Source organism: Perca fluviatilis, chromosome 5 (assembly GCF_010015445.1).
Source record: "Perca fluviatilis chromosome 5, GENO_Pfluv_1.0, whole genome shotgun sequence".
Classification (NCBI taxonomy): domain Eukaryota; kingdom Metazoa; phylum Chordata; class Actinopteri; order Perciformes; family Percidae; genus Perca; species Perca fluviatilis.
In genome coordinates, this window is record NC_053116.1 from 10034167 (window position 1) to 10047315 (window position 13149).

The window sequence follows — 13149 nt, forward strand, 5'->3', positions numbered from 1 at the left end:
AAAGCTTTGTAGCATCACCACTTTAACCCTAAGATTTACATTCAGCCTCTGAGGCTGTGAAAACCTACTCTCTGTTGGTGTGAGCAATAGGATCCTACACGAACACATTTTCTGCCAAAAAACTAATAATTAATTTAATAATTAAACAAGATAAACAATAACCATAAAACATTCACAGGGCCAGAGCACGCTTACCTCATTATGATACAACGTTTTGGTTTGAAGAAAAGAGTAAGTGAAGCGCTCTCGTACAGCACAATTGAGTCCATCACTGTAATTCTTACTTTGTGGCTTAGGGCTCCTGCACACGGCCTGCGTGGCGTGAGCGAGTCCGTTTTTATTTCAGCTCCCATGGTAACAGGTTAGAGCTTGCACACCGCCTGCCTGACACGCACGTCTCAGGCGCTGCTCGACCCGCGCCGAAAACGCGTGCATGCTGGAAATAGGAGCGACGCCTATTTTTCACGCGACACGCTAGCTTATTGGAAGCGTTTTCTGGCAAAATAGAATACGAAAAGATAATTATGCCATTTTGACATGAACACATTTAATAAATGACATTTTGATGTTTGAAAGTCTCTAGGTTTTGACATAACTGCAGATATAAATGTAATTTCCAAAAAATAATAATAAATAATTATTGATTTTCAGTACAGAACGAAATATTCTGTAGCCTATTTTGACGTCAATACTGCCCAAGTTGTCTTGCTGTAATCAAATCAGTATACATTTATGTTTATGGGAAACACACGTGTACAGACTAGAAGGCAGTGTGCAGGAGCCCTTATTTGGAGTTGTTGCCCAACAGGTTTATTGCTTATGCAGCGCAGCGATTTTCACTAAATCACGCTAGTCGTGTCAAAAGATTTTTACGGAGGCAGCTGATACTGAGGGAGTAATTTGTCCTCGGGCACATTTAGCAATCACACTGATGCCAACCGAACAGTGCCCTGGCCCACCTCTTTCACCACTATTCAAACAAACTGTACTTGGGGGTCAAACGTGCTTGGGTAGTTTGCCTGGGCCAAGTGTGAGTATGCCCTTAGAGCATTTTTGGTTATTTCAATTAAGATATTTCTCACCTTCATCTTCACCTTGCAGAGAAACTAAGTTTACAGACGTCCCACCGAAACGGATTCACATTGACAAACTGACAAAGTCTAATTCTTTTCTGTGTGAGATTCAGCTCACCTCACAGAGTCCTGCTGGTTCGGCTGGTCGAGAAAGAGCTTTGCAGTCTGGAGGTTGTGGGTTCAAATCCTATGTGGACTGTTTGTTTTCCTTCTGTCTACCCTTTAGAGGGCTGTTTCATAAAGGTGTCTCTTATTGTGAAAAGAGATTGACACTGATTGGTTCTTCTTTTAGTACGATGAGTAAAAACATTTTCCTAAATTGTGAAGTGACTCATATCTCTGCTGAAATGTTGTATAGCTGCAGAGGAGTTTTAACCTGTCAGCAGCTGCTGATGGAGCTCCCACTGATGAAAATAAACATATTCGAAAATCTTTTGGACAAAAAGCAGACAAATATTATTTATTTAGCCTGAAACACAACCTCAGGCTGAAACCCTCAAGAGTCAATTCTCCTCATGTAGACCTGATAGCTAAGCTGGTAGAGAAAGAGCTTTATCATCTGAAGGTTGTGGGTTTGAATCCCACCTGGATTGATTATGAGTTCCATCTGTCGGAAGGCTATTTCATAAAGGAGTCTTTAAGGGATGGTTACCACTTTTAAACAGTAGATCATACATGATCCATTAAAATACCCTTAATAGGAAAGGTAGGATTGTCTCAAATTTAAAGAAAGCAAAAACGTTTTTAACCATTTCATCTATTGTAATCCTTTTATTTATCGATTAATCAACATGTAACCTGGCATGAACCCCCCTAAATGTGGAGCAACTCCCTGAGTTTGCACTTTAAATTACAAATGAAGGTCCTTTTTATAGTACAAATTATAAGTGCACCTTATGAGCACAATACAGCTGCCTCCTTGTATCTCTCTTTATATCCCTTTTGTAATATCTGACATATTTGTAAAATGCAATTAGCCACATGGGGTTGAAAGTGTTCTACATGGCAACATTTGACTGTGTGACTTATGACAATTAAAAAGACTTAAGTCTTTCATTATTTTTTATATTTCATGGGGAAATGTTTCATCATTGCCGTGTACTGTAGTGACAGTACAGCCCATGATGAAAGCCTCTCTGAAAATCATACAATAAACCCGAGTAATTTCATCACATCTCCCTTGCGGAAAACTCAGCTGACTGGACTCCTTTATTTAAATTTCAACTGGTAAATATTTATACAACTACAGAGATGCATGAATCACAGATCTCTGCAGAGAGGCTCTCCTGATGGAAGGGCGAATAATGAAGGAGCAGAAAATCATTTGGGGATAAGCTTCCTTTCCTTTTTTGACTGAATGAGGTCTTAATCTCACTGGTGGTATGAAGGAAACAATAATAGCACTCATGTGCAGAATAATGGCAGTGGGGAAAAGGACGGGGACAGACAGACAAAACAAGGGTAGATTTGGAAAAGGGGCTTAAAGAGCCACGTTGTTACATAAAAAGGAAATAGGTCGGGGAAAAAGGGAATCAGTAGTGGGCATCTCTCCTCGGAGCGTGCATGCAGAGATATCAAAGAAGAAGATTCCCAGAGCAGAATTATGAATTCATGAACCTCATGGATGTTTGGCGAAACTTAACAGAGCGACTGACACTTTCTGCAGATAACTAACATTTACAGATAATAAGTGTGAGCATTGACGACAACGGTGTTGGACTGGGGGTGGAAAGGGGCTGAGTACCCATGAGGGCCCATAAATATGCTAGAATGAATAGCTGTGGATGTGGGGAGGGGAGCCCATAGAGAATGCCTTTCTATGGGGCCAAGAATTTTGTGCTACGCCCCTGAATGAGGAACACATAGAAGAACGGAGCAGATCTTAAATTGCATTAAATATTAAAATGTAGTCGCATCAGCTTTCTTCAGCCAAACTACGACAGAAAGTACTTTTTTTTTTTTTTTTTTCACCGAGCATTGCATGCTGATAAACCTTGTGCAGCCACATCTATATCTGTCAGTCTTAAAGGAGATGAACGCAGGAGTATTGTTATATTTGCATAGTATCACATTCATCCCATCACCCTCATGAAAGAATTCAGTCAGCGCTTCCGAGATTTTTTCTAGCATTGAGAGAATTTATTCTGGTCTTGACTCCCTTCCTGATGGATGCAGAAGAAGTGGAAGAGAGTCTGCAATTAGAACTAATCGAAATGCAGTGTGATCATTTTCTGAAGAATCAACATAAGCTTCTCTCCCTTCCCGACTTCTACAGGAGCTTGTAAAATGCCAAGTATGCTCTGATGAGACGCCACCCAAAAAGACAGTCAGTGGTGGAATGTAACTAAGTACATTTACTCAAGTACTGTACTTTGTGCAAATTTGAGGTACTTTACTTTAGTGTTTTCTTTTCATGCCACTTTCTACTTCTACTCTGCTACATTTCAGAGAGAAATATTTTTATTCTTTTATTTTAAATCTTTTTACTCCACTCCATTCATCTTACAGCTTTAGTTACCAGTTACTTTACAAATTTAGATTTTTGCAGACAAAAACACACAGTTTATATAATACAATGTTTTCTTATAAATTAAACTAGCCAACAATATAATGGCCTACAGGTCCAGCTGAAATGATTAGACCATTAAACACTTGCAAAAAACACTAAACAAAATGTGAGGATTTTTCAGCATTGAGTAATTTTACTTTTAATACTTGAAGTAAATTTTCCTGATAATACTTGCATACTTTCACTTAAGTAACATTGCAGGATTTTTACTTGTAACAGAGTATTTAACAATGTGGTATTAGTACTTTTACTTAAGTAAAGAATCTAAATACTTCTTCCACCACTGCATACAGTGTGTGAGCAAACATTTTCTCTGTCAAAGCTATAGTGCGCAACTATTTTATATTATTATTGAACGTCTGTTACATTCAAGCCATCGTTGCCAAATGAGTTATTACAAAGCTAATTAATTACTATCGGTTCCACAAAACTCCCTCTGTATTTCTCAGTATGGCTATGTTTACAACAGCGACGGTCAGCTTTGGAGACAAAGAGGACAATAATAAAAACTAGAGATATAAAGATAATTACCTCTACTGAAGAGTCCATCATGTTTTTTAATCCACTGTTTCCTCCTTGAGCTACTAGCAACTGCTTGGAGGAGGGGTGGGGGCGGTATGGAGAAAAAACAAAACTCACAACTTCTCAGTTTAAACATTTTATTTAAACACAATACAAACACCCTCCCCACCCCACATAAGAACATTTTATCCCCCTCCTAAAAATATAATACAATGAGTGCATTCCATAAATATGTCAACTTTCACCATTATTTAAGTCCTTGCAAGGGATACTATTCTGATTTATAATGTATGCCTGCTCCTGGCGCAACACATGCAAGTTTAAATCTAAATGGTGCACTAAATTGGTCATAATTTACATAACGTTACACTCAGGATATCCTCAGCTGGTGCTCCCTGATCCTGATGCACATGAAAGTACCGAAATTTGTAATGAACTAACTGTAATGCAGCCTTTAAGACCTGGAAAAGACAACACTGTCATATCATGATATTACGATGTCCAAAATGTAAGACGATATCTAGCGTCATATATCGATGTCGATATAATATTGATATCTTGCCCAGCCCTACTGCCAGCTATTCTTCAGTCCAAAGCGCAGCATCACTGCTCCCAGGTAGTGCAACGCTGTTCCCATTATAGGTGAGTTCAAAATATATTCATTCATGTGTTAATGAGCCAAATTGCTTAATAAATGAAGTAAATTAAAGTTGATCACATTTTCTAACAAACATCAGTCAATGTGTTAACAAGCCCAATAATTGTAATGTTGAAATGTAGGCTGTTTTTCTTTTCTTTAAGCATATTCAATTATCAAGCACAATTTATCTACATTTGATTGATTTTTCTGTGGAAGTAAGATGATAAACCTCACCTCTAAAAAAAAAGGTTTGGACACCCCAGATTTAAAGTATTGCTTTTTGTATTTTGCATCCCATCGTGGATGTGCTCCGAATGTGACATTCCACCCCTGAAGTTTGGGAAAGCGCTCTTTTGTGCTTGCACTGCAAACGGTTGAAGTGCTCTGCCTCAGTGGGAGGAAGAAAGAGCAAATTTAAAATTCAATTTAGCAGCTGGTAATTAAGCTACACAGCAAAGCTCCTCCGTAAAGTCTGACTCAAGTTAATTGTAGATTCAAAATAAAAGCGCTCACATAAATGGACCCTAAAACCACCCCCATTTGAGTCCTTAAATGCCAAAAGAAGGAAAAGTTGCTGATGAAATATTAATGCCAGCAGTGATTTTGTGTTCAGAGAGCATCATCCTCCGTGGTGTGCTTTTGTTTTGACAGTTCAGTAAGCTGCGACCCTGTCATGAAGTGACAGCTTCATGATGAGGGCAAGTTTGAGAAAGTGAATAGCAGCAGTTTGTGACTGCGGTGAATCCTGTAGATCCAATCATTTCTCTTGATGAACACTGTGCTCCATGCTGGTTTATGATAGTTTATTATTTATTTATATGGCTCATAATGGGAAAGTGATGCCTTATTAAACTCATTTTCATAATCACGAGTCCTCTAAACACAGTGTGACATGCAGTGGTGAACTCATGCTGTCTGAGGGGCAGGGGCAGGGGAAATAAAAGGCACCAGTGCGTAGAAAGTTTTCTAGCATGTAGGGCAGCCTATATGGCACTGCATTGCATTTTCTCCAGTGGAAGGGCACGCAGGAGGACACTTTAACACGTACCAAATGTACCATATAATAGTAAAGCAACAACATTGATTCAGTTTTTAAGAGGTAAACACTTCTTAAAATGTAAAAAATAACACTACAGGTCACTGGTGGACACAGAGAGAGCAGCCCACCACTGCTTCCCAGAGTTGTTTAATCCTGTCACAGAGTGTAATAGACTGGCTGTGCAATGTTTTGGTGTCTGATAAGCCTTTAAACTCACAGATCTACTACTTAAACTGGCTATCCTGGACCCTTATTTCACCATCTTACTCGTACCTAAAGCAACACATCCCCACGACTTCAGCCCCTTTGTTTAAACACAGGGCTGATTTAGTCTTCTTCTTATCCTTTCCAGGTTTGATTTTGACCAAACACTGTCTGATGTACATTGAAACACTTAAACAATGTTATTTGATATTAACTTTATATGATATACATGGTTTAATAACACAACAGTGTGTAAAAAAAGAAAAGAAGTACTTTATGACCCTCTGTGGATTTCCACCAATTGTCCAGTTTCACAGGTTAGACTTCCTATTAAAACGCAGCAGCTGGAAAATGAGCAATCTGAGTGAGGGAGCCCAAGTGAGACATTAATATGAAGGGCAGGGAAGAGAAATGGCTCCCAATTTACCTCTCCCACCTAAGACATGCACACATGCACACGTACGCGAGCAAACACACAGCACATTCTCTCTGTACAGAAGCCCATAACTTGTGTTTCAATCTATAGCAGTTAAACCATAGAGACGCCACATAAATACAACAACTATTAAAAAGATATTAAGCTTCCAGAGGGGGAAAGAAAAAGCTACTTCACAAACTTTCTGATGTGTCGGTTTTATTTGCTATGTCACTTAAGATAAGTTAGATACATCAACACTGTCGTTAAGAAAATTATTATTATATGAGATGGATAAAGTACAGAAAGTCTTTTTGTATTAGCTAATGCTGACAGTGAAGCGATTACAACCAGCAACGCCAGTAAGGGACTATCTACTAAATCATTGAGACTGTCCTCGACGAAAAAAGTTGTTAGTACTAGCAGCTTATTACGACCCATATTTACGTTTATAGTTAGGGGTTGATTTCTAGACCATAGTAATAATGACAGGTGCAAAGCAGGAAGTCGTAGTAGTATTAAGGTAAATACAAGACTTTGGCCCAGGAGACTGCTGTTCGTGTCCCGTTTCTGTAACTGAAAGTCAATGTTGAGTTGTTTTAACTTCACGTAACAAACATTACTATGTCATGTTCTACGTCACGTGTGAAATTACGTCATGTCCTTACGTACGGAAGTGAAGTAACGTAACAAATGTACAGATTTTTATCACAAACCACAATCTTTTCCTAAACCTAGGCAACTGAACTACAAACGTTTTCATGTTGACCACGTGTTTAAAACTGAGACTGTTTTGTTTAGGTATGAGGACGTGTTGAAGAGCGCCAGGCTTTGAAGCAAATTGCACATAGTGACCAAACAGTGGAATTACAGCTTTCTGGTCTGTCACATGATGCCCTCTGGCCCAAAAGACTTTACCTATAGACTAACATGTAGAAAGAGAAGAAAGAGATGGCTGGGCAGCACGGTGGGTCAGTGGTTAACACTGCTGCCTCACATCAAGTATGCACTGCAGAGTTCAATCCCTGGTCTGGACAGGACCTTTCTGTGTGGAGTTTGCATGTTCTTCCTGTGTTTGAGGGGGTTTCCTCCCACCATTAAGACATGCATGCTAGGTAACTATGACTACAGTTGAAAATTAGCAGACTGGCTAACACTGGCACATTTAAGAAATGTTGATTAATGTGCATTGTCTTAATAGATCAATGGGTCAATTTTTTGAGCATCACAACCCTCATGAAATGACTTATTTCACTATCAGAATTGCAGTCTGATAACATTTGGAAAGCCTAGAAGAAGCCACAAGATTGAAACATTGTATGTCCATTAAAGTTATAGGAGCGCCAAACCTGAAATAGCTGATCAGACAGCGGAGGTCTTTAGTGTGCCTGCTCTATGACCTACAGTGTGGAAGCAGTGCCGATCATCCGAGTAATTTTATACATGGTGTTGGCTCCATGAGGGCTCCATGTGCCACTGAGTAACTCTCTGCCCCTGTCTTGAACGCTGTATTCAGCTCATATAATATGTCCATGGTGGATCTCCTGCCACTGGGGTGCTAATTTAGCAAACGCTCCTGTGGGTCGCAGAGGGTAAGACCAATGTGGTCACATGAGTTGGAGGACTTGTTGAAATCATTGGTGCGGAGGGAGGGCATGAAGAGATCTTTTAACTGTTACTCATCCAGGCCCTTTTTATTGCCATTTTCCATCTGTCCACCAGATGCTCTCGGACTTTCCCTCCTTTCCCTGTCACCTGATTGCCCCACCTATTTACACACCTGTTCCCACTTCCCTCATCAGCCTTGCAGTTACCTCACCTTTTGCTCACCTGCATCTCATTCTCTCATCAGCCTCTCAGTTCATACCGGCCCAGTTCCATTTATTCCCTGCCAGCCTATCTACACTCTCCCTTATCCTTGTGACAATTCCTGTATAGATTTATATAAAAAAATATAAAAAAGATCAAATAGTTACATCAAGAGATGGCTTTTGTGTGTGTCACAGCTTATAAAGGTGAGTCTGCAATCTTATCTTTGTACTTTACTCATCAAAATCAACTAGCTACAAGGACCCGTATGTCAGTTTTACACACAGACAGTGGTAAACGGTCTCTCCAGAGAATGCATAATTTAGAATCCGTCTGCAGCGGCCTTCACTTTCATTTTTATTCTGCATCATTACAGAAAGCAGCACACAGCTTTCTTTGTCTTGTGCCAACACTGGATTTTAGTTTAACAGTGTTTTGATGGATTTGTGGAACAGCTGTCTGGAGAAAAGTCTCCAACACATTTGGCCATGCGATTCGAGCATCCTACAATTGGTTTGATTATAAAGCACAGTCAGATATACATAGTAGGGTGAGCGGTGCGCTCTTTAGGAGTCACATTAGTAGTCCCTTCTTTCTTTTGGCTGGCTGATAGTGGGCAGGATTTAGGAATCAACATGGTGGCTCTTGTGATAGCTCCTCGCTCGAACTGAGCAGGCCCTATTTCGTGAAGGCCATCTCAGAGCTCTTATTCCTGCCCCAAGGAGCAAGGATCGAGGATCTAGGAGGGAACTCTGAGGAGCTATGAGCAAGGATACACAAGAACAGCCTTTCCGGAAGCCGTGCAGCTGAAAGCCGTTGCTAACGCCACCCTTACAGCTGACGATTTTACGTGACGCTTCAGAGGAAAGTACGTCTCATTCCTCTAAAATAAACGTTTCCTCTCTCCTCACAGGATTTCCTTGCATCTCTCCCCTCCTTGGTGGGACGTACGCCAGATTGGGATTTTGGCGCTGAAAAACCTTGAGAGAGAGAGCGCTCTGGACTGGCCGATTGTGAGGACCTCTTGGTTGGAGCTAGCTGTGAGTGCTGACTGGAGGTAAGCCCACACACAACCTACTGCCAGCCTTCTCTTCACAGAGCACATTATGTTAGGGAATGAACTTACCCTAGACACACTATGAGCCGAATTGTGTCATTCTCGTTAACGTACATATAAAGCAATATATCCAATTTAATTTATATCTTTTTGTAATTATTCGGAATCTGGTGGTGGTGTTCAAGTCCATCAGTACCTAATAAGATATTCTTTCCCCCCCTCCCCATCCGGAAGTGAAGGAGACACATGTTACTGAACAGCTCAGTAACATGTGTCTCCTTCATTTCCGCTTATAAGCCACACCCACCCCAGCTGGGCGCCCAATAGACAGTTGGATTGTGTCATTACAATATTAAGTGACTGTATGCAATTGCATTCTGTGGTATATAATTAGGAAATAGGACATTGCTATTGTATTTATTCTTAGAAAGTGACACATTTGTTATGTCATTCTGACAATAATGCAAACATGCCAGAAACCACAGTGTAAGTTCATAACTAAGTTAAAAAGAGAGAAGCAATTTTACAATGTGCCTTCGTAATGGAATTAAGGTTGCAGTGTTGATGTATAGTCTCTCTGACCCAAACAATAAAGGATAATTATAATGGAGAATGGGAATATGGCCAGAAGAGACTGGCTTTATCTTTCTGAGGGTAATATTTCTGTGGATTTGTCTGTAAAAGCGAGGAAGGTCGCACAGACAAAAAGAACTTTAAAAAGAAGGGAGAGAGAGAGAGAGGTTACTTTGAACGGCCATTGAGTCCAAAACCAACTGTCTTCATTCAGTGTTGAGGACATGAACTGCTGTTACTGCCAGAAAACATCCATTTGATGAAATGAAACTCATCGATCTGGGAGTTTTGGACAATAGACTCAAGCTCATTTTGAGCTGACACAACAGACATTTTGTCCATGAATAGAAATCAGTGTAAATGTCCAGGTATTTTATCGAGAGCTCTGTGTAGAAAAAAAGTTCCTGTTGGAGATCTGCTGCCAAAAGGAATCACAATATTCGATCTCATTAAAGACATTACATTCTGAAACGGTAAGCATTTAATTTACATTCGATCCATACCCTTTTGTTCTGTTTCAGCACATTTATACCACAGCAGATTAAGAGTATCAAGGCTTTCGAGCTTATTCACTGTGGACTTTAAGCTGAACCAGCAATATTCCACCAACTTCATATATCAGCACAGTGTGTGGCATTTTAAAAGACTACTGTAGCTCTGGCCTATCAGACAGCTTTTCAAATTAAAAAGACTGAGACCAGCGTGAGTTGGTTTGCTTGGGGCTTGGATAAATGAAGTTGTCAGTGGCCGCTCCGTATGATTCATAGGTTTAAAGGCTGTTTGTTTGTAGTAACGGATGCTACTTCTGTCAGGGCTCTCACATGTGAAGAAAGACCTTTTATAGTAACCACATCAACGTCAACAGCTACCACAGAGTATGATGAAAGGGATATAATGGATTCATAGATGCTTCCCAAGAGGGCCACACTTTTCCACTTAATGATGGTATTATAGCAGCTGGTGGTAAAGCCTTAGCATGAATTACAGCATCCGTAGCAGATAAAACCGAGCCCACATTTTTCCCCGTAGTCATGCTGAGCTTGTGTGGATGGAATATTGTCTGCATCTAATGGTTTAAAGTTATTTAATGTTTGTATTGTAAGTGGGAATGGTTAGTTGATGGACAGGGTCAGACTGACACGTCACATGAGGGGGTGTGGTGGTGTTGATCTGATTTAACCCAGCCATTGCAGGTGTGTGGAGTTTTGATTCAGAAAGCAGAGGCGGAGAGCTTCATGCAAACTTTTTTTATCTTTTGGACAGAGCCAAGCTAGCTGTTTCCCCCTTCTTCAAGGCATTATGCTAAGCTAATTGGCTGCTGGCCGTAGCTTTATATTCAGTGTATAGACATTGTTACTGATCTTTTAATCTAACACTGCAAGAAAGCAAATTAGTACATTTCCAAAAGTAACTATTTCTTGAAGTGCTCATATTATGCTTTTTGGCATTTTCCCTTTCCTTGTGTTAAATATCTTTTTTTTTTTTTTTTTTTTTTTTGTGTGTGTGCGCACGTTATAGGTTTACAAAGTGAAAAAGCCCAAAGTCTACCCCAAAGGGACTTAACATCTCCAACAGAAAACACTGTTCACAAACTGCTCCAAACAGCTCTATTGTAGTCCAGCCTTTACTTCCACACTTTTACACACACGTTATAATGCTCGCCTAGCTGCTAGCATGGCATGCCCCTCATGCCTGCTTCTGACGGGTAGTAGTCCTTACCTGAGACTTATTATGAACCTGAAAATGAGCATTATATGCTCATTATGCTCATTTTCAGGTTCATAATTGTATTTAGAGGTTATATCAGAATAGGTTTACATGATTTAATTTAAAAAAACACCCCATTTTTGAGCTGCAGCTCCTCTTTTCACCCTGTGTATTGAGCTCTTTGTTTTAGCTACAGAGTGAGGCATCTCACTTCTATTCCATCTTTGTTGGGAGTCTCACATGCGCAGTAGCTAGGTAAGGACTACTAGCCAGTCAGAAGCAGAGTATGAGGACATGCCATGCTAGCAGCTAGGCGAGTATTATAACGTGTTACAAAGTGACGCACGTTCGTCACAGAAGTAAAGGCTGGACTACAGTAGAGCTGTTTGGAGCAGTTTGTGAACAGTGTTTTCTGTTCTGAGATTGTAAGTGCCTTTGAGGTGGACTCTGGGTTTTTTCACTTTGTAAACCTATAACATGCACAAAAAAGATATATAACACAATAAAGGAGGAAAAGCCAAACGGTATAATATGAGCACTTTAAGTAAATAAACTAACCTTCGTTAACCGTTGGTTTTTTTTTTTTTTAATTGACTGAAATAGCTACTCTAAGATCTGATCTCACTTTAATTAAATCCGAAATGAGAATTTACTCCAATCATACATACCACCCCTCATCAGGGGCACCATATGAAGTCCACTTGAAAGAATGAATGTAGTGAACATACCGAAAGCTGACACAGATGGAGGTTTGAGTGCAGGCATGTGGGCTTGTTGTGGGGAAGGCTCGTTAATCCTAATTAGTGCCCTTCGCTAATGAAGCCATTAACCCTCCTGTTGTATAGCCAAAGGGTCATGCTGCTGCTGCTGCTACATATGCACTTGTTTTCATCTTGTTCTGTTTTACCTTCAGAAGTGGCCTCTAATAGACTATAAATCTCACTACCATGCTCTTTAATTTAGCAAATAAGGCTTGTGTTTTAGCAACTGTTACAAGTTATATTTACATTCAGTTTTATGTCCGTCACAATAGTTGAGACTCATTACACTACAACAATTCAACGGATCAAATGTCATGTATACATTATGGTATCGTACAATTTAAAATTGCATACCAAAGCCAGAAATTAATTTTTGAATTAGACCTCTGAAGTGCAACTTTTGTAGCTGTGGTTTGCAAGGACATTTGTTTGTACTTGAGGACGGCCGACTGTTGTCCCTCAGGCTGAATACTTATTATTCTAAGGGGAGCTGAAAATGCTAATATACTCAGAATAAAGGAGTATCTTGGTAGTGAATCTTCCTATGCTGCATGTAGCCGGAAAATCACTGAATTAATTATTTGTTAATTAAGCATCATGATGGAAGTAGCAGAGAGTGCTGCTAAATGAAACCGACGCCACAGCACAACAACAAAGTCAAATAATTAATCAATGAATAAGGACATCATTTTTTATATAACCTTATGATGCTCCCACTACTTTAGCATTTAAATACTTGTGTGTAGCAAAAGCAGGATCTCTGTTATCAATGTCCCCTTT

General features: G+C 39.9%; 1 protein-coding gene across 3 annotated transcripts in view; it reads left to right on the forward strand.

The window, feature by feature from the left end:
- LOC120558778 (trypsin) overlaps positions 1 to 13149 on the forward strand; it is a 93496-nt gene that overhangs the window by 10827 nt on the left and 69520 nt on the right. For 2 of the 3 annotated variants that reach the window (XM_039800012.1, XM_039800009.1), the window contains exon 2: positions 9185 to 9328. The gene's annotated coding sequence lies outside the window, so the exon portion shown is untranslated. Of the gene's footprint in view, positions 1 to 8322; positions 8478 to 9184; positions 9329 to 13149 lie in introns of those variants that run through there. The other variant, XM_039800011.1, reaches the window with a different exon arrangement.